At 47.6% G+C, this 22,676-nt stretch overlaps 1 protein-coding gene across 1 annotated transcript in view; it reads left to right on the forward strand.

Moving 5' to 3' along the window:
* Positions 1-22,676, forward strand: part of LOC148018260 (uncharacterized) — a 286,664-nt gene that overhangs the window by 170,366 nt on the left and 93,622 nt on the right. The window lies entirely within an intron of this gene.

The following is a 22,676-nucleotide window of genomic DNA, read 5'->3' on the forward strand; positions in this document are numbered from 1 at the left end:
TTGGTATGCAACTGAAAAAAGCTTTGTATGGTTTGAAACAAGCTCGTAGAGCTTGGTATGCAAAGATAGATGCTTTCTTGCTTAGCCAAGGGTTCATCAACAGCTCATTTGAGTCTACCCTTTACGTATGTAAAGAGGGGGGATCCATGCTGATCATTTGTCTTTACATCGATGATCTCTTGCTTACAGGGACATATACTAATCAGATTTCAGCATTTAAACAAAATTTGCAGCAAACTTTTGACATGTCAAACTTGGGGTCTTTGCATTATTACTTGGGCATTCAGTTCATACATGATGCTAGAGGTATTGGATTATCACAGTCAAGATACATTGGTAAACTTCTTGAGAAGTTTGGCTTACAGGATTGCAAGCAAGTTTGTACACCAATGGAACCTGGACTTAAACTGTCATTACATAATGACAGTGATTTGTTTGATATACACACATATGCTCCAGTAGTTGGATGTCTTATTTACTTATGCAACACTAGGCCAGACATACAGTTTGCAGTTTCAGCCCTAAGCAGATATATACATCAGCCACACATGTCACATTGGCAAGTTGTTAAGCGTGTCTTCTGTTACTTGCAGGGTACTAGATCTCTTGGATTGCTTTATGCCAAGGGGAGACCACTCCAGTTACATGCTTACAGTGATTCTGATTGGGCTGGTGATTATGATTCACGTCACTCCACTAGTGGCAATTGTTTCTTTCTTGGCTCGTCTTGCATATCTTAGCTTAGCAAGAAACAATCCACTGTTGCCACATCGTCATGTGAAGCTGAATACAAGGCAGCTTTCAATACCACAGTTGAATGTGTATGGATTAGACCCTTACTTGTTGATCTGGATGTATCTGTTACGGAGCCTACTCCTTTGTTCACTGACAGTCAGAGTACCATTGCAGTGGCATGGAACCCAGTGTTTCGTACACGCACGAAACACATTGAGATACATTATCACTTTGTCAGAGAGAGGCTACATGCAGGTGATATCAGCCTTGTCTATTGTCCTACTACCAGTAATGTGGCAGACATCTTCACCAAAGCTCTTCCTCGTGACAAATTTGAAGCATTTTTCCATGCTTTAAATTTGATCTCCTTTGGTGGCGGATGATCCTTGTACTCTTGATCACTCTTCACTCTAGGGGGTTTGTTGGGTATTTCACTTACGCCTCACTTACGCCTACGCTCACATCGGAGTGTCGGTGATCAGTAGGACACTGGGGCACTTTTTACTCTCGGTAGGAGAGGTTTTTTCCCCTAGACTTATGGTATTATTTTGTATGTGCTTATGACACACACTTACGGGCACTTACCATGTTCGGGTGTGAACAACCCCCTACAACCCTAAGGTTTAAGGGTTGTACCTTGTACTTTCAGTCTACACTCTTTCAGTCTATTGCATTGGGTGTCCTGCTTTACTCTCTACTGTCTACTATTTTCTGTGCTGAGCTTCAATCCTACCTCCACTCTCACAAAAGGGGCCTCTTTTCCTAGATCCTGGGGCTTTATTTGGTCCTACCACATATTCCTGGTGAAACATGAATAGTTGTGATGAGCCTCAAATCTCCAATAGTTCTAGCTAGACTAGATCTTAGAGGTTCATGTGAGATGTGATATTTGGAACATTACCTAAGAGCACAATGGCCAGGGCGTTTTGGAAGTAGGATCCCTCTATATTTTGACCTTAGGAATAGCTTGGAAGAGGGCTGTATCAGATTTCTCTAGGCTTTGACGATGGCTGAAGTGCAGAGCAGTCCTCAAATCCCTATTCCAAACCTCAATCTCTCATCTTAGTGTGGGTCCATCTTGTATTGAACTCCTACAATCTCCCACATTTTGAAAGTGCATTGTTGCAGTCCATGAAGCAACAATTGCATCAATGGCCCTTTACACAGTTGTTCTCTCTTCCACCTAAAAGGTTCCATATCGCCCAATCATCCTCTCTCTTGGAGTTGAATGATACCAACCAACTGACTCTAGCTCTAGCTAGGGCTCCATCTCCCCTTGACCAGATGAAGTTCTTCCAGTCTACATATGATCGAGAGAAATTTGAGCAATTGGTGATTTTCTGATGGAGCAATCCCTTCGTAGAGGAGTTGGCAAGGGATCTTCTAGGTCTTCTAGGAAGCACGGACTAGATAGGACGTTCTCAAAAGTTTCATCAAAGAGGTCTCTTGTTGGCTCTCTACGAAATCATGCTTGATGTCATGCCTGGTCAGACGCCGCTTGTCGTCAAACTTCGTCAGGCGTCACGTCAGCAGCAGGCGCAGACATCTGCCAGCGCGCTGTTCGTCAGCGCAGTCCACGTCAGACCAGGCGCCACGTCGTTGTCAGATTCCGCCAGCTGCAGACGTCACTCAACGTAAACGTCTGCTCGACTGTCCAGCCCGCCCACCCGTCTGACCAGCGACCTGCCACTCTGCACGTCAGCCTGCTCCACGGCAGGTACATTTTAAACAAAATTTTTAATTTCAGCCCAGAACAAAGCTCTGGAAGAGGAGGTTCATACGCGGCAAGCAAAGCACAGGTGTGGGATAAATTTCATGCAAATTTCTGGACTGGATCATCAGAAATTTTGGGGCTTTTGTGTATTTTGGGGACAGTTGCATATAAACTACTGGTACAGTCAGAGAAAGACTGTTTTGACAGAAATTTTGGCAAAAATTTTGGGGATTTTGATATAACAGTGTTGTAGTGCACTGTTTGCACCTTGGGAAGCGTGCATTAAAAGACAGTTTTTTTTTTTTTTCTGACAAAGTACGCCCTTGCACATTAATTGCAGAAACGTGTTTGCTGCAATTTCTGGAAATTTGCAGGTTTCCAGTTCATACTGCTTTGACATTGCTCATTTTGTCTTTGGAAATTTGTCATCATGGCAAATCAAGGAGGTGATGTCTTTACGCATGTATCCAAGGAAGACAGATTGGACGGAAACAACTATTCGCTTTGGTCATTCATGATGAAGAATGTATTAGTGGCCAAGAATTTATGGGATTATGTCAGTGGAGAGGAAACTCGACCGAGAGTTGTAGCTCCCGTTACTCCTCCTCCCCATGGCGCACGTGGACAACAGGGACCTCAGCCCACTCCACCTCAGCCACTTCCTCCAAGAACTGCAGCTCAAAAAGCTTGGGATACACGTGATGCAGAGGCCTTGTCACTGATTGCTCTGGCAGTTCAGCGGTCCATCATACCTCATATCCGTTCGGCATCTTCTTCACGAGATGCATGGTTGATTTTGGATCATATGTTTGCAGGAAAGAATGAGACTCGGATCTCTTTCTTGAAGAAAGAGTTGGAAACTCTGAAGATGCATGAAGGTGATTCTATGCAGGATCACTTAAATAAGATTCAGGACTTGAGAGAGCAGCTCATGAATGTAGATGAGTATTTTTCGGATGCACAGTTAATATCCACCACCTTGAATTCCTTACCTCCTTCGTACTTGTCTTTTCATACTGCATTGAACCTCACCATGAGGATTGCTGAGCACCCACTCACTTTTATTCAGCTGGTTAGTTTGCTTCTAGAGGAGGAGCAAACACAGAAAAATAGTGGTGTGGATGCTATAGCCTCTGAGCAGGCTTTTGTGGCAAGTCAGAAAGGCAAAAACAGCAAGGTGAAAAATGCTCCACAGAGTTCTGGCACTTTGGCCACATCGCAGCATCAGATTAAGGGGGGACGCAAGCAAAAAAATGAAAATGTCATTATTGTAAGAAGCCCGGCCACTATATCACTGAGTGCAGGAAGCGCATTGCCAAAGAGAAGAAGAAGGAGTCAAGAATGTCTGTTTCTACTACTCCTTCCACTGCTAGTGAGTCCGCATCCTTTGTTGTGGACAGGGACTATTGTTTTTACACTTGCAGTTATGACATCTCTTGGGCCGATAGAGCAGTTAGCTCTACAGAGGATGCTGACACTTGGTTCTTTGACAGTGGCGCTTCTAGACATTTTACATCTCGCAGAGATTTGTTTGCTTCAGTTAGTGCACCTCCCGTTGGGAAATCGGTACAGTGTGCCAATAATGCATCATACCCTGTTCGTGGTATTGGGGAGATTCAGCTCACAGCCATTGATGGCTCTATTCTCCGCTTGCAGGATGCTTTGTTTGTGCCTGGAATCAAGAAGAATTTGCTTTCTATTTCTTCTTTGGCACGTTGTGGTTTGCAGGCCACCTTTGATGATGACCGTTGCATGGTTAGAGAAAAACAATGCACGACTTTGGTCTTGACAGGATCTTTGTGTCATGGTTTATATGAGTTGGATGCTCTTTCAGTAGATCAGTCGGCATTCTTGACATCCACTCTTACTCCTGCTATGATACAGGCGGAGTTATGGCATGCTCGTTTGGGGCATGTAAACTTTGGCAGCTTGATGCTTTTGCAGCATACTTAGATGCTGGATGGCTTACCTCCCTTGGAGAGACCTCCTGAGCACTTATGCAAGGGATGCATTTTGGGGAAAATGCATCGATTCTCATTTCCTCGTGATGTTGCTTTCAGAGCAACAACCAGATTGCAGTTGGTGCATTCAGATGTTTGTGGGCCTATGCAGACCATGTCATTGGGCGGTTGTTATTATTTTGTGACATTCATTGATGACTTTACACGTTTTTGCTGGGTCTACTGTTTGAAAAAGAAGTCAGAAGTGTATGATGCATTTTTGGCTTTCAGTGCACTTGTTGAAAATCAATCTGGATGCAAGATTAAGACTCTCCGTTCGGACCGAGGGGGGGAATACATGTCCTCTATGCTGAATTCTTTTTTGCAGCAGAAGGGCATAGTCCATCAGTATACTACAGCTTATACTCCACAGCAGAATGGGGTAGCAGAGAGGAAGAATCGGTACTCATGGAGATGGCCAGATGTATGCTGAAGGCAAAGAGCTTGCCTCATAGTTTTTGGATGGAAGCAGTCATGTGTGCTTGCCATATTTTGAACAGATGCCCTACCAAAGCCTTGAAGACCATCACACCTTTTGAGGCTTGGAACAGCCGTAAACATTCTGTTGGACACTTTCGTACCTTTGGGTGTCTTGCCTATGCCCATATTCCACAGGTACTTAGAAAAAAATTGGACAACAAGGCTGTTAAGTGCATTTTTATGGGATATAGCAATGAGAGCAAAGGCTACAGACTCTATGATCCCGTTACAAAGAAGGTTTTTGTCAACAGGGATGTTGTTTTTGATGAAAAATCAGAATTATCCTTGGCTGATTTGGATACATATCAGGCTGCCCGTGATGTTTTTGAAGGGCTGTTGCCCATTACTTTTGGTGATTCAGCTGGAGGTTCAGAAAATGAACCTAATGTTCAGCCAGTTGCTCCTATGGAAAGTGCAGAAATTCAGCCATTGGCTGATCGGAATATTCAGCATCATGCTGAAACTGAAATTCAGCAAGAGCTTGCACACAGTCAGGATGCTAGACAGCTACCTAGATGGTATTTGCAGACTATGCAAGATAGTCCTTTGGATGCACCCATGGCTGGTCATACTAGAAGGCAAATTCGTTTGCATGATTCGGCACATACCATGGAGTTTATTATGGCAGCAAGTACTTTTGATAATGAAGAGCCTGAATGTTATGAGGATACACAACACAGTGTGGATTGGATGGCAGCTATGCAAGCTGAATTAGATTCTATTACTAAGAATCAAACTTGGGATTTGATGTCCTTGCCATTTGGGAAGAAAGCCATTGGAACGAAATGGGTCTACAAACTGAAAAGAAAAGCAGATGGATCCATTGATAAATACAAGGCACGGCTGGTAGCTAAAGGCTACGCACAGAAAAAGGGCATTGATTATGAGGAGACATTTGCTCCTACTTCCCGTATGACGACCATCAGGTCTATGATTGCTTTGGTTGCACATTATGGTTGGACAGTGCATCAGCTAGATATCAAGACTGCATTTTTACATGGGGAACTTCAGGAGGAAGTTTATGTACAGCAGCCTATTGGTTTTGCAGTTGAAGGCTCAGAACATTTGGTATGCAAGCTCAAAAAGGCACTATATGGTTTGAAACAAGCTCCTAGAGCTTGATATGCAAAAATAGATGCTTTCTTGCTTGGTCAGGGGTTTCTAAACAGCTCATCTGAGTCTACCCTCTACGTATGTAAAGAAGGGGGATCTATGCTGATTATATGTCTTTATGTCGATGACCTTTTGCTCACTCGAACACATGCTGATCAGATTTCAGCATTCAAACAAAATTTGCAGCAAACTTTTGATATGTCTAACTTGGGAGTTTTGCATTTCTACTTGGGCATCCAGTTCATACATAATGCTCGAGGTATTGGGCTATCACATTCAAGGTATATTGGGCAGCTTCTTGAGAAGTTTGGTTTACAGGATTGCAAGCCAGTTTGTACTCCCATGGAACCTGGACTGAAACTGTCATTACATGATGACAGTGATTTGTTTGATATACATACATATGCTCTTGCAGTTGGATGTCTTATCTATCTATGCAATACTAGGTCGGACATATAGTTTGCAGTTTCAGCTTTGAGCAGGTATATGCATCGGCCACGTATGTCACATTGGCAAGCTGTCAAGCGTGTTTTTCGCTACTTGCAGGGTACTCGTTCTCTTGGGTTGCTTTATGCCAAGGGGGGACCACTGCAGTTACATGCTTACAGTGATTCTGATTAGGCTGGTGATTATGATACACATCACTCCACTAGTGGCAATTGTTTCTTTCTTGGCTCTTCTTGCATTTCTTGGCTTAGCAAGAATGCCACATCGTCATGTGAAGCTGAATACAAGGCAGCTTTCACTACCACAGTTGAATGCGTATGGCTTAGATGCTTGCTAGCTGATTTGGATGTATCTGTTACTGAGCCTACTCCTTTGTTCACTAACAGTCAGAGTGCCATTGCAGTGGCACGGAACCCAGTGTTTCATGCTCGCACGAAACACATTGAGATTCATTATCACTTTGTCAGAGAGAGGCTACATGCAAGTGATATGAGCCTTGTCTATTGTCCTACCACCAGCAATGTGGCAGACATCTTCACCAAAGCTCTTCCTCGTGATAAATTTGAAGCATTTCACGATGCTTCAAATTTGATATCCTTTGGTGGCGGATGATCCTTGTACTCTTGATCACTCTTCACTCCAGGGGGGTTTGTTGGGTATTTGACTCACGCCTCACTTACGCCTATGCTCATATGAGAGTGTCGGTGATCAGTAGGACACTGGGGCACTTTTTACTCTCGGTAGGAGAGGTTTTTTCCCCCAGACTTATGGTCTTATTGTCGTATGTACTTATGTGCTTATGTTACACACATTTGGGCAGTTAGTGTGTGTCGGGTTTAAGGGTTGTACTTTGTACTTTCTGGTTACACTCATTCAGTCTATTCTCTTGGGTGTTATGCTTCAACTCTGTCTCTCACTCTCACACTGTCTACTGAATCTAACCTGCACCTCGATCCTTCCATCTCACAACAGCAAGTTCGAGAGTACTTAATGGAGACTAAACATCTTATTGTGGATTGCCTAGATAGTCCTAGCTAGGTGATTACACTCGAGATTTCTCTCATGATGTCTAACATTCTTCACCCATTTATATTGGCTTTGTTTGGAATCAAAATACCCATAATTCTAGAAAATCACAACTTGAGGCCAATCTGGGGTTAAGAACTCGAAGGGATTTGGACTTATTGGAGGGTACTATGCTGAGGATGAGATTCCCAAAGAAGTGGGTTGAGTATTTGGAGCTTTGTAATTTTCAGCTCAACACTATGAACTGCAAGGCAGGAATGCCCCCTTCCTCATTTTTCATGTTGCTAGAGTCCGTGATCTTTTCCATGAGCAGGTAGACCAGTATAAGAGGTTTCGAACCTCAGATCACCTATATTGAAGAGATCTGGATGTAATGACAAATCGATTAATTTTCATGGGGATGGGGATAATTTTATAGCTTTTGTGGTTTTGATGTTTCTCTTTTGCGGTCTCTCAGCTGCTCATTAATGGCACAATTCACATGGATTTTGGTTTTATACACAAGTCAAATTGGAGACCTCATGGCTACCTTACTTGGATTCCTTACATGACATCAGTGAGCCTTGAGGTATCTATAGTGCTGTGTCACGATTAGGGAGGTGGTCCCGTGAGAGTGGAGCATTAATATAGACATGTATCGAATATGGAATGGGCTCTTCACAAAAGTGGTCATTCTTCTCACAGCGATTGCTACTATTAGAGAGATTGTTCACCTTTTAAGTACATGAGGATGGCAGACTTAGGAGAGAGTATTTTGGATCATTCTTCATTTACAGGATGCTCTTGGTAGAGGATTAGGGTTGTGGCTCGTTGTGATAGGACTTGGTCTAGACCCAAACCTTGTGCCTACATGATGGATGGTTGGAGGTATTGGGTGTATAGGAGGAGGCCTCTTCAGAGATTACTGTTAGACCTTGGAGAGTCTGTTTTGGCGAGATCCATTTGTAGACACCCCCAAAAATGACCTTTTCTTTGGATATGCCACAAGATTGGGGAGGAGGATACAAATGAGCAAGATAAGGGTGATGCCAGTGGCAACTGAACATTGGATGGCGCAGGGTATCATATAGCCTGTCCTTGCTGACTTCTAGAGGAGGTTGGAGGATAACTTTAGAGCCATCAATATTTCACCCTCTTTGTGGTTTGTAACACAAATTAGCTTGGCAGTTGGAATTTAGCTCAGTTTTTGCTAAAGTACAGTTACATATCTTGGCAAAAACTGAGCTAAATGCAAATTGCCGAGCTAATTTGCATATTTGCCCTAGGGCCCAAGAAGTATAGAGAAACGTCCTTAGGATGGTGTTTCATGGCTAAACAGAATCTATGATTATGACATGGGGGACACAACTGAGTCATGCCTATCTCATAGTGGGTAAGCTCTTGAGCAGGATTGCCACACCAATAGTTGTCAAGTACGAAAGGTACGATACGGTACGGTACGATAAAATATGGTACTAAATGGTACCTTAAGATTTTATAAGGTACGGTACAATATTAGTACGACAAAAAAATTAACTTGATTATTTTAGACAATAGATAATAGAATAGATATTTCAAGTCTAAATAGCAATGCTATTAGAGTATATAAGATGAGTACTTGAGGGTAACATGCCAAAACCTAATGCGGAATGCGCAACATGCGCTACTGCTACCAACAACTTATAACTACATAGATGGGAGTGGATACATCATACATGCATGATCATACAAATAAGAGAAGTGTGGGCTTGAGAGAGAGAAGGTTGAGAGAAATTGTTTGAATCTCAAATAACCTAATCTCATGGGAGAATCATATTAATATAAGGAGCATTTAGCTCGTCCCAAAGTGCAGTTCGAATGGGAAAGATGCATCCATTAAGTTGGTACCTTATGGTACTAATACATAAGGTACGGTACCTAAAGTATGGTATAGTATCAAACCTTTCATACGTGGTACTAGTGCAACTAGAGAGAGAAAGAGGCTAGAGAGAGAGAGAGAGAGAGAGAGAGAGAGAGAGAGAGAGAGGAATCAGAGGATGGCGCGTTACGGGAGAAAGCTCCGTGATCAGGCGATGGCAGGAGGAGAGCCCGTCTGACCAGCCGCCGCCAATCTGACCTGCGGGTCGTGATAGCGACCGTTGCTGGTCGCTGTTGTCGCCAGTCAGACCTGCGGGCCCTGCTGGGTGTTTCGCCACGCCTATCGACTTCTGTCCCGTCACTTTGCCACGTCGCAGTCGCCTGCCCTGACTCGATCATCCGGCTGTCCTCTGGCCTTCCTGCTCGCGTTCGCCCACTTTTGCAGAAGGACAGACCTGCTGTAACCCTAATCTTCACGGTCGCCACGCCTATCGACTTCTGTCCCGTCACTTTGCCACATCGCAGACGCCTGCCCTGACTCGATCATCCGGCTGTCAAATGGCCTTCCTGCTCGCGTTCGCCCACTTTTGCAGGACAGACCTGCTGTAACCCTAATCTTCACGGTTGTTACACGAATAGAGCATCTCGTCCAGGTATGTTGTATCTGCTGCCCCGCTAACCATCTGCCCTACGTCCTGCTGCTCCTGGGCGCCACTCTGCAAGCTGTGGTGCAGCGAAGGGTGAGCGAGTCTCATCATCTCGCAGTGCACGTAGCGTCCTGTACAGTTCTGAGTGCTCTTTGGGCTACATAGAGAGAGAAAGAGAGAGAGAGAGAGAGAGAGAGAGAGAGAGAGAAAGAGAGGTCAGTCCTCATTCGAGAGCAAATCATCATCTACGATGGCTGGTTTGGATCTGGACTTCATAGATCAAACAGTGGCAGCACTGGGCCCGGATTCTGATGCGGAGGAACCCGAGGATATGGTTCCATGCAATGAAGAGATGCCCCCTGGTCCTGACATCCAGCCTGCGGGGAAACGTACCAAGCATGCTTCGGAAGAGATAGGCGTTTCTCAGGATCGGTCCTATGCCCAGGTTTCTTCGGATTCGGTGGACTCTCAGGAAGTGGACTGGGAACACTTGCTGGAATTTGCAAACACTTTGCTGGGCGATTATGTTCAACATAATCAGGAAGCCTTTTCCGACTCTGCACCTGACGATGTGCTGGATGCCACCGTGGACCCAAAAACGGTCCTACGCTCCTTTTCGGTATTCTATGATCGCGCTGTGATACTTTTCTTCACTGGTCGAATCCCGTTGCTTTCCCGTATTCGCCAGTGGTTGCAACATCTGCTGCAAGGGGACTGTGTTGAAGAGATTTTTATTGGCTCCCGGGGTTTTTTTGAGGTCCTGTTGAAATCAGAGACGCATCGTGCTGCTCTCCTGTCGAAACTGCCTTTGTTTTTTGAACGCCGATTGGTTCATGTGGTTCCATGGCGTCCAATGGCAGACTTTCAGTGTCTGCTGCAACGTGAATGCCCGGTCTGGGTCGAGGTGGAAAACTGTCCGGCTGTTTATTGGCCGCTATTGAAGCATGCTATGGCCGCTGTGGGCACTGTTCTGGTCCCTCCCAGTCTCCGGGCTGTGAATCGCAACCGCTTGTGTATGCTATGGGACACTGCAAGAAAAAGGCCTGCCTGGTTACGCCTCAATTGCCCTGGCATGCACCCTTTACACTTTCGATTGAAATGGGGCAATTTTGCAGGGCATTGCTTCTCCTGTGGACAATTGGGGCACTTTATGGCCGAGTGCCCGGAACAGCAACCCACTTCCCATAATGGCCATGCTGTGCCGCCCATGGAGGAGATGGTGTGTGATGCTCCATCACTGGATGCTACTCATCAGCCCCAAGCTTTGGCCAAAGGTAAACAACAGGTTGCGGGTCTGGATTCTACCGCCAATAATTGGGTGGAAGTAGGTGCAAAAAAAGGCAACAGGGTTGTTGCGGCCATGCAGAACAATGTGCCTACTACATCTCAAGATTCCATGCGTACATATATGGGAAGGAAGGAAATGCAGTCGGCTGAGCGCTCGGCTCCTGTTATGGTTTCCTCTGGCCCCCGTTATCAGTCCGCCAGGAAAATGTCTTCGGATCGTTCTAAGGGTCTCTCTGCGAAGCTCGCATTTGATACCAGAGGTAATGTCATTACCCCGTGGGACCGTCGTTATCCCCGGTCCATCCCAAAGCCAGCAGATATGCCGTCTACTTCCAAATCTGGTCCGCAGAACTCTTTTGCAGTGTTGGCAGATTTCTTGGACGAGGGAGTCCTGGACATGCTCGCTAACAAAGTCCAATCGAGGCAAGCAGTGCCTCGCACCTGATTTTGCTTGGAGTATACATGAAAATTGCCACGTGGAATGTGCGTGGAATTTGTTCTCGCCACAAGCAACATGCTATGTGGACTGTGTTGCATGAAAATCAGTGGGATGTCCTGTGCGCTGTTGAGCACAAGAGTCACGATGAAGCCGGAAAAGTGGTAGATTGCCAGGGCTTTAGACTGTTTTATGCTGGGTCACAGGCCACGCATTATTCGGGTGTGCTCATGATTGTCCATGACAAATATCAGCCTGTTTTGATTAAAAATGATGTTCATGGCCGTTTTTTGGTGATTGAAATTATATTCGAAGGCGAAATCTTATGGCTACTTGGCCTCTATGCTCCGAATGATTCCATATCTCGTCGGGCGCTTTGGCAAACTTTGCAGGCCTCCTTGGCGCTTGGTAGACGGGGCTTCTTCATGGGGGATTTCAATATGTGTGTGGATTCCTCCCAGTCCACATCGGAGCATTCGGTGATGGATACGCTGGAAAGTCGTATGTGGCAGGCGTTGGCTCTTGACGTCCTCAAGCAAGATCTCTGGTCCTGGTTACACTCGTCCTCTACAGGGTTTACTTTCCACTCTGCCCAGTATGCAACAACATGGTCGAGATTGGATCGTATATATATCATGCAGAATGATGATTTTCTTCCTGAGCTGCTCGAAATAAAAGTATTGCAGCAATATGCCCTGTCGGACCATTTCCCTCTGCAGCTTGAGCTGCTTGCACAACCCATTGCCCCGTTCAAGCAATTTCTAGAGAGACTCCCTTTGCGTTTCAATTTGTCTTATCTGAAGCATGCCCCCTTTCAGGGCTATATGCAGCAATTGATCGACAGATTTCTCTTCAACTTCGCTTCTCAAGGCACTGCGTCATTTGACCGATTGCTCGCTAATGTGCAGCGGGTTGCGCGGCAGTATGGGATCCACCATGCCTCTCTTTGTCGGCAGCGTCGCAAGGCAGCTGAGGACATGCTGGCTTTGGTTCGTTCTTTGCTGGGGGACACTCCGGATGATGCCTTTCTGCTCGCACTGGCCATGCGACTGGCGGATCTTATTAAAGAATTCCAATTGAAATCATATCAGCAGGCCAAACTGCAACATCTAACAGAGACGTTGCAAGATAATGCATGTCAAACCCATAAGTTCTTTCGAGCTCTTCACGCCTCTCCTGCTAGAGAAAATATGACCAGACTTGAGGATGCAGAAGGTCACCTTATCATGGATCCGCAGACTATTGTGCAGATGTGCAGGAATTATTTCCGTGACCTTCTCGGCACCACTTCTCCACCCTCAGATCAAATCACTCAGGTCCGTTCGGATTTTTATGACCTGGTCCGCAATCAGATACCGCAGGACATGCAAGCTATTATGGAGTCGGATATTGGTGAGGCAGAGGTTATGGACGTCTTGTTACATTTGCCCAAGGATAAAAGCCCGGGTTGGGATGGTCTCACCAATGAGTTCTTCGAAGCTTTTGCTACCCAACTGGCGAAACCATTGCAGGCCTTGTTTCAGCAGGTGTGGCAAACCGGGATCATGCCTTCCTCATGGAAAGAAGGCCTTATTAAACTGCTTCCAAAAGTTCCTTCGCCATCTACGTTGACACAGTGGCGCCCCATTTCTTTGATGGGTTCAATGTACAAAATCTTTTCCAAAATAATGGCGAATCGGCTTCATAAGCATCTCCCGGCCATTGTGCATCCTCTACAGTATGGTTTCATTAAGGGCCGAAATATTCTGCACAATGTATTGAATGCTCAACTAGCTATTGATTATGCAAGGCATTCTAACCAGGAGGTAGTACTGATTCAATTGGACCTGGAAAAGGCTTTCGACTATCTGGATTGGGCTTTCGTCGCTGAACTTATGTCGGCTATGGGCTTTGGTCCCCGGATGTCTCGTCTAATCTACACCGTTAGCGCTGCGGCATCTTCGCGAGTCATGCTGAACGGAGGTGTTACTGAGCCATTTGTACTTGCCCGCTCCGTCAGACAAGGATGCCCTTTGAGCCCGCTATTCTTTGCCCTCGCGACACATCCAGTTCTTTCCATGTTATCCCATATGGTAGCCTCTTCTCAGTTGGCCGGTCTGTCGCTTCCTTCAGGCCAGCACTTCATTAGCCAATCCCTGGCGGATGATACTTTTATGATTTTGCGGGCGGACAAGGACAACCTCAAGCGCGCATTGGATGTTTGGGGCATCTTTGGGCAAGCCTCCGGCCTTCGCATCAATGCGCTCAAATCAGCCAGTCTCAGCTGCACGGAGTTGGATTTACAGTCCTTAGACTGGCAGGGTTTGGTTGTTCCTCGTGGCTCCATTGTCAGGCACCTTGGGTATCCTTTGGGTGTCGACGTTCCACCAAAGCAGCTTCTGCAGTGGATTTCTCAGAAAATGGTGGCCAAGTTTATGTATTGGAAATCTCAAGCCTGGCCCTTCCATATTCGTCTCAAAGTGGCCCAGACAATTATGCTGCCAATGCTGACATATTTTTTGCCATTATTGCCCTGGACTACTACCACTCTCAATGCTCTTACTCAGTCTATTCGCTTCATACTATGGAAGAAGGACTCATTGCATGCAGGTATCTCCTGGATTTCGTGGTCGCATGCCTGCACCCCTAAACGCATGGGTGGCGGAGCTATTTTAGATGCCCAAATTCACATGCAGGCACTCCGTTGGTCTCTCTTCCGCGCCATGTGTTCGGATCATCATCCATGGGTCGATATAGCCCGTTATCTCCTTGAGAGCCATGGGCTTCTACATGGCAATACCCAAATCTGGACTTCTTGGTGGCATGTTCTTAATGCTGAATCGAGGTTCTCCAGTTCCTCTTCGTCGCTGCTCAATCATTTGGTATTTTCCTGGAAACGGGTCCTTCTAAAGGCTCAGTGGCATCCAGCGGAGGATCGCTTGACTACAAATTCTTTTCAATTGGAATTATTGGCAGTCTCGCGTTTACTTGCATGGGAAGGCAAAAATGAGCTTAGACCACAATTCAACCGGATGGCTCGTTTGGGCTTGTCTTCGGTCGCGGATGCCACCCTTGCTAGTCGCAATGTGCTTATCTCATTTCGTACAGCCAGGAGGCTTTACAGGATTCCGCGGGGATATAGGCCTTTATGGGAACAGCTTTTGCGGATGCTCCAGAGCAGACAACCCTTTCCTGCCCTTGCTTCAGATCATCCCTGGCAGGATTGGGACCTACAAGGCCGGCTGCCTTTAAGCAAAGCTTCTGCTAATCAAGTTTATCATATTCTGATCAAAGATCAACAATGGTTACTTACCAAAGCCAATGCTTTATGGGGCCTACGAAAATCCCGGTCCTGGTGGAGGGCAACTGTGATGGAGGGCTGGTTGAACAAGACCCCCTTCAAATGTAAAGTATTTCTTTGGAGAGTGATGATTGGTGGTCTTCCGCTTGCGTCGGCTCTTTCCAAGCGACGAATTTCCAATGGCAACTGTTTCTTTTGCACCACTGCGGTGGAATCAGCCCGCCACAGATTTATTTCTTGCCCTGTCGCAAAAAAAATCTGGTTCTTTTTGTCGGCTGTTTGGCAAGGAGCGGTTGGAGTCACGCTGCGCCCCTTTGATTGGGTTTTCGGGCAGCCTAAATACCCCACTCCTGCACAGCCACATATGAAGCTCATGTATCATTTTCTTCGATATTGGGGCTGTTGGCATAACTGGACAATTAGGAATGCTTTTCTTTTTGACTCCGCCTATAATGTTCAACGACATATTGCGAGGCTTAAGGGCCTTTTGTATTGGCAGTTAGATCTTCTCCGGCATTCTGATTTGCTCTCTAGGGAGGACTTCCGTCCCTGGCTTATGGCTATTTCATCTGCCCCCTTGCCATAACTTTGTAACATGTAGCACTTAGCCCCTCTTTACATGATGGCCTGGATTGGCGTCATGTATCTTGTAATCAAGTTATCTTGTACCTTTTTTCGTAATTAATACAATTACCTTTTACGAAAAAAAAAAGAGAGAGAGAGAGAGAGAAGGTTGAGAGAGAGAGAGAGGAGAGGCTTGAGAGAAAAAGAGGGTGTGAGAAGCTTGAGAGAGAGAGTCTTGGGAGAGAAATAAGAAAGAAAGAAGAAAAAAAAAAGAAAGTTGTAGACTTAAAGTAGAGTGGCCAAAAAGTGCCCATTTTTTTGTACTAAATCGTATGGATACGTACCGTACCGTACCGTACGGAGACAACCCTGGCCACACCAGATGTTTCAGAGTCAATGTGAGACTCAAGGGCATTGCCACAGATGGGAGCTTATAACTAGCACCATGGGTTAGTACATTGGACTGTTACTTTGTCCTGAAGGAATTCAATAATAGAATTGGGCAGATTATTGGGCATTCTATTCATCATATTTTGATTCAGGTAGAGTGATGTATCAAGGACAACATGAGATCATTAGAAGATGGAGCTTTTGCTACACTAACGCTGGTGAATTGGCGATGATTGAGCTTAGAGATAGGAGAGGGTTTGACATTGTCGAATCATCGATGCTTCTTTTTTTTTTTGCAAGTAAAATGTGGTTAATTATATTACTCAAAAGGCTGATTACAACGAAGTGTACGTGCTCAATAGACTAGCTGGAGCTGATGCAAATCACAAATCCATCATGTATACAAGCCTCTCAAGTAAGTTTAGGGGGGGTGGGGGCAAGAAGCCATGGAGGGGGGATGTATTGCCATCTGGGGCTGCTCACTTGCATCGTAAAGAACAGGTCATGGCCGCCCCAAGTGAGCAGAAAGTGAAGACGGAGCTCCTGACGAGCTCAAGACTCGCCCTACATTTGGTCCCAACAACTGCGGAGGGAGTGGATGATGGAGGTCCAAAGCTCTGCCAAAGCCGCATGTACTGAAAGGCACTCCCTGCCAAAAACCACCTGACAGTGTGCCTTCCAAATGTGCCATCCTATAAGACTCCCTAAGATCTCCCATACCTCTGAGCTCTCTGGCGTGGGATCCAATACTTGGCGGCTAGGTAAAGCCTCCAAGCCAACCACTGCACAAGACCTAGTCTTGATGAGAAAAATCATGTCTTGCATTTGCCTCATACAAAAGGTGACGGCCCTGGCTGATTGCGTGCCAGCAAAAAGTCCCCCCACAAGATACATCCAAGGTTGGGTGCCACACGAAGGAGAATACGGCAAGCTCCTCTCCACACGAACTGTGCCGCCTCGCAAGACCAACGGCAGTTCTTTGGAGATTCCAAGTGCTACTGTGGGCAGCGCTTGCAACCTCCATCTTGTTGCATCTGAGCCAACCAACTCCCAACAGCCATACCCCCATGCGCCAAAAGCCAAAGGAAATATGACACCCCCCTCGGCCTCCAGTTATTCCACAAGCAACGCTAGAAAGTTTGATGGAAGGCATCTATAATGATGTGCTTTGCCTAGTATCTACTACATGAAGGCGCCCAATCCATGTGCTCCTGCATCAGTACATGTCTACCAATCCTGGCTATGTACTCCAAGAACCTCAATGGCTTCTTGGCGACTGCAGTGGCCGGCCATAGCCACTCTCCAGGGTCCCACTCTAGCTCATCAAGTGGCTTGCTCTCCCATTTCCAAAGGTGCCACTCCCGAAAATCCTCCTAGGGCACATAAGGGTCCAATCGCCAAGTCTTCCCCTGGAGTCCAACCACACGAATCCTCCTCCAAGGAAGGACAAGAATCTCCTCATCGTGCTGCCCTCTATCAAGAACCAACCGCCCCCCATCCTGTACGGTGAAGAAAGTCCGGTAGGGGGCACCGCCCACTCTACTTGCCACCTACAAGGGGATACTTGCTAGTGAGAATCTAGCATCCTACACCTCACCAGGCTCCACCGGCTCTCGAATCATGGTGTCTAGCCTCTCCTAAGGGATCCTTGAGTCAATCTCTCTCCTCCTCACCTCAGCTCCTCGCTGACAACCTGATGCCCGCCGCAACACCTAATCCGCCATCATGTACACTTACCGCCATGTCGTGATAGTATGAGGAAGACCAGCCTTCCAACCAGCCCGCTCGATGTGGGGGCGCTCACCAATCTGTAACCCGTCCCGATTTCTGACAACCTGGGGCTTTGAGACCACCGGCTGGCGGTCTATCTCCTCCTGACATCTTGGGGGTCTCTGAACTAGGGCCTTGCAAAGGCCCTCCCACACTCGAAGTAAGCTGTGGAGGAAGGAAGATCTCGGTGGCGTGCTCTGGGTAGTCGTGAAGATCCATCTCAAGGATGGTCTTCATCCACCGCCAAACCTTAGTCTGCACTCCTAGAGACCCTCCTGTAAAAGGACTTTCCAAGTTTTCCCATCTAGTGTGAGACAATAGACCACTAGCTTCCCCAAAAGGGCCAGGCTCTCGAACTCTAGGTCGATGATCCCAAGCCCTCCCTCAGACCAATGCCGGATGATGATCGCCCACACCACCTTGGCTCGGGAATCCTTGGAACTGCCTAAGCCAGCCGAGAGAAAATTCCACACTAGGCGGCGAAGCTAAACCACACAAGATGAGAAGAAGCACCAACAAGAGGCAGTGTACCAAGCCGTCTCGCTAGGAGGACCTGGTTGACCACTAGGGCTCGGCCCGCTAAGGAAAGACGCCAGTAGGTCAGATTCCGCCTAATAGAGTTGAAAACTGAAAGAAACTGCTGGGCAAGAGTGATGTCGAGTTCCACCTGAAACCCTAGATATTGGACATTTTGTCCCTTGCTCACCCATCTCAACCCTAGGTGGACACCCCACTCTGTGCTAGAGTCCAAATCTGTAAGAAAACCAACTGACTTTCGCCAGCTGATTTTCGCTCCAACTACAGTGCAAAATACCTCCAAAGCTAGTCTCACTCTCTCCAACATCAACTCATCATCCTCTACATATAAAGCGGTATCATTTGCATACTCTGAGTCCAACAGCTCAATCTCCTCCCTCACCGAAAGTCGAAGGCCGTGTAGCCCGCTCACACGTGAGCGAAGGAAGTAGGACATCGCCTCCACAAAGAGTAGGAACAGATACGGGGCAAGAGGGCAGCCTTGCCGGACAGATCTCTCCAGTAGAAACTCCTCCCTCCTCCTGCCACCTATGAGAACCCTACTAGTGGCCAATCTGTAAAGTGCAGAAACCCCACAGATCCATGCCCGAGGAAAGCCCAACCTTGATATAGTGCCCTCTACAAAGTCCCAATCAACCTTGTCATAGGCCTTCTCGAAATCCAGGAGAAGTACAACCAATCCTTGACCACTGTGCTGAGCCCACTTGGTCGCCTCGAAGAAAGTGAAGACATTGTCTAGGATGCTCCTATCCTGGACAAAATCTGTCTCGATGTCATAAATGATGTCTAGAAGCACGGGGTAGAGTCGACTATCGATCATCTTAGGCAGTACCTTATAAGGCCACTGACAACAAGGTGATCGGTCTCCACTGGGACAACTCCAACCAGTCTCCCCCTATGGGGAGGAGACTGACAAGACCTTCCGATAAATCCCTGGCATCCGTCATGAGCTGAAAATCTCTTGAAAGGCCAATAGTAGGGGGTCCTTCATCACCTCCCAATAGGGAGTGAAGAAGGCCTTAGAAAGACCATCCTCACCCGGGCATTTCTGCCTATCCTGTGCATGGAAGGCCTTAGCTAACTCCTCTGTGAAAGGATCTAGGAGGGAGCGTCCCATCTCCTTTGTGGCAAGGGATGGAATGCAATCCCAAACCTACTGTCTCCAACACTGTACTCTAGCTGAGATTGCCTGCTGCTCAAAAAGTTGTCTGTAGAAGTCAATGGCAATCTCCATCACCTCATATGGGGTAGAGTGAATCCTCCCGTATTGATAACGGAGATTGCGAATTCGATCTCTTGAGGTGCGAGGCTGATGCACCTGAAAAAACTCCTTGCACATCGTGTCCCCCTTCCGTGCCCAAAAGGTTGCTGAGGTACGAAAGGAGAACTCAGAGCGCGTGTCCTCAAGACTGGCAAGGGCTTCCCGTGCGCGCACCTCCTGCATGTGGAGAATGGGATCCCCTGGTGCCTCTTGGAATAGTCTCTGAGTGGTTGCTAGGTCTCGCCGGAGAGCTCTCTCCTTCCAACTCTACTACTTGGCCTGTAGGGCTGCCTCTCGGCAGATCTTGGTCAACTCGGCTAAGACCTCAGCAATCTCCTCTGCGATCCGGTCCCCCCTAGCTCACTCCCTAGTCCAGAGCTGCTCAGTCTACCTCCTCCCTCTTGTAGATCGAGTCAAGGATTCGACAGGATCACGTATCAAGGGCTAAAGCAGGAGCATCAAGTGTGAGGAGAACCGAGCAGTGATCAAACAAAGTGGTGCCAACTAACTACCCTACCTGGCCTCCTCAAGAGCACCCCCACTCTCCCACATAGAACCAGTCTAGCGGCTCCGAAAGAGCTCCACCGAGCTGCCTATATCCCCAAGAGAAATCCAACTACCTCTCCCTCCTGTGAAAAGCTGGGTCCTGCCAAGCATCACGTGCTCCTACTGCGAGGAAGACCTCCCATGCCTCCTGCTTCTCCCCTGTCATACCCTAGTACTCTCTGCCTCTGCCCTACTGGTCCTCTAAGGCCTCTAGGTTTTTGAAGTCTCCTCCAACAATCCAAGAGTCCACCTATGGAAGTCTTGCTGCAATCTCCATTCAAAACCTATTGTGTGCCCTAACCTCAGTAGGAGCATAAACATTGAGGACTTCAAGGCATGAGTCCCCTAAATCCAGTCTAATCTATAGAACCCTCCCTGCTACAATTGGCCCGTAGTCTCGCACACAGGCGGCAAGGATCGGGCCAATAGAGGTGCATATGCCTCCACTCCTACCGTGGGTACCGATGGAGTACTTCCAACAGGTGTGTGAGCTGCCTGAAAGTACCTTCCCCACCCGATGGGCTTGGGAGGGGGTGAGCTTATGCTCCTGAAGAAGTAAGATGTCGATCCGTCTGGCAAGGGCAGGCTGCAGCTCCTACCAAACAATCAATTTTCTGGAACCACGTGCCCTACTGTAGTGTAGGATGTTCATGTTCCAGGATGCTAGGTATAGACTCATGGGGAAACCTGTGACTGACCAAAGAGGCATCTATTGGGTGTGGAAGCTGCTAGATGAAGAAGAAGAGCTATGGGGCATGTGAATGTGCTTAGCGGCAGACTTGGAGGGTGAACTCCAATCCCCCATGGTGGCTCTCGGACGGACCATGGGGGTGATAGATGCTCCACGCGGTACAACCAGGGCGTCAATCAGCCAGGCTCAGAGGTGTGACTTTGTACACTGGTAGAAGTGGGCAGCCTGTGCAAGGGGCCACTCGATCACATCCATCGGTGAGCTCCAGTGGGAGGGGCTCGAAAAATAATGCTCAGATGTGGGACCTCGGCTCCACCCTACCAATTAATGTCCATCGTGCACCCTAGCCACTACTAGGAAAAGAGTACTAGCCCTCCTTCACCCATCCACTGCTGTTGATGAGGAGCAGATATGGGCATGTGAGGCTTGTCACCCCCTGTGGAAGGGGGGGCACATGTGTATTGGGTGAGGATCAGGGGGACTAGTCGGCGGGGGAGATGGCGGGGAGGAAGAGGAAAAGTGAGGAATGGTTGAGTGATCGGAAGTATGTGGTGGGTGTGGGGGGGGAGAGTGGCCCTGGAAAGGGGGGTTGGGGGGGGGGGGGGGGGGGGGGGGGTTGGATGGGTGGTGGTGTGTGCTGTGGGATAGGATTCGGGGGGAATCCACAAGGTGCGGGTGGATAGGGGGGTTGGGCGATCTCGAGTGGGATTGGCTATGATGCCTCAATGGGTGGTGGGGGTGGAGGCCTATGATCCTACTAGGTGGGACGAGCGGGGGGCTACTGCGGGGTGCTCTAATGAGGGTCCGCCATCGCCCGCCCTCCTACTCTTTGCTGCCGTGGCTGTGTTTGAGGGGTTGGCTGAGGCCCCCCTGTCGTCTCCCTCTCAGTCGTCCGTTGGACCCGTGTAAAACCGTCAGTATCCACCTGCAGGTCTGCCAGCTGAGCCGCCTTGGCTCCTAAACGCGTGCAATTTGCTGCCTGAGGCCCAAATTCATGGCATCGCAGGCACTAACCAAGCTGCCCTGTCACTATAACCTGTTGCCTGAAAGAGTGTCTGCCTACCTCAATCTCAAGAAACTTAGGTATGTTCTTTGTATCTTTCATAGCCACCTGTACTGTTGGGACTCTTGCGGCCATCACTGCATATGCAAAGGAGGGAGGAAGAACTATGCCGAAAAGCCGTCCAAAGTCCTCCAGTAACTGATGATACTCTACCACCAATCCGGGGAATTGAAGGGTCACCAAGTATCTAGGAAACCTGTTGTGGAGCACAAAGTCGTCCACTATGAAGCCACTTTACCAAGGAACCATATAGACGACCCCCTTCGTGGAGGCATAAGGTGAGTTATCCACTAGCTCACGGGCTGCATCGGCGGAGTTGAGTCCGACCATGAAGATCCCCTAACCCATGAGAACTACCTCCGCAATCTGCGTTGTGCCAATGTGTAGCATGGAGTGAAGCCAATCCCAAAGCTGGGCCCTAGATGGAGAGAGTCCTACGACCTGTCCAAAGATTGCTATTTCTTTCAGTTCCAGCTCTATGGCACGAATGGATAAGAGTCGTTCCTCAGAAAGGACGACACGCAAGGTGTTTGACTGGGGGGGCACTTGTAGAATGCACCAGCGTCTAACCAGAGGTTTCCATTGCGCGTCACTGATGAGGACCTACCGAGCTAGCTGCTATGATACCAAGGGGAATGTTGCTGCAGACGGAGCTCATCTCATCAAGGCTTCTAGTTTGAGTGGAGAAAAGTTCTACAAAACTTGTGGCTAGAGTACTTCTGGGGATAGAGATTTGGGAGGACTACAGGGATGTTAGGAGGTCCCTGCAAGGGCAGTACTAGGTGGATCATGATCTTGAGATGAGAGCTTAAGATGTTTTCTTTATCCATCTCACACCTCTCCAAGCTCACTT

This window comes from Lygodium microphyllum, chromosome 21, assembly GCF_053477565.2.
Source record: "Lygodium microphyllum isolate KBCC chromosome 21, Lygodium_microphyllum_v1.1.10, whole genome shotgun sequence".
NCBI lineage: Eukaryota > Viridiplantae > Streptophyta > Polypodiopsida > Schizaeales > Lygodiaceae > Lygodium > Lygodium microphyllum.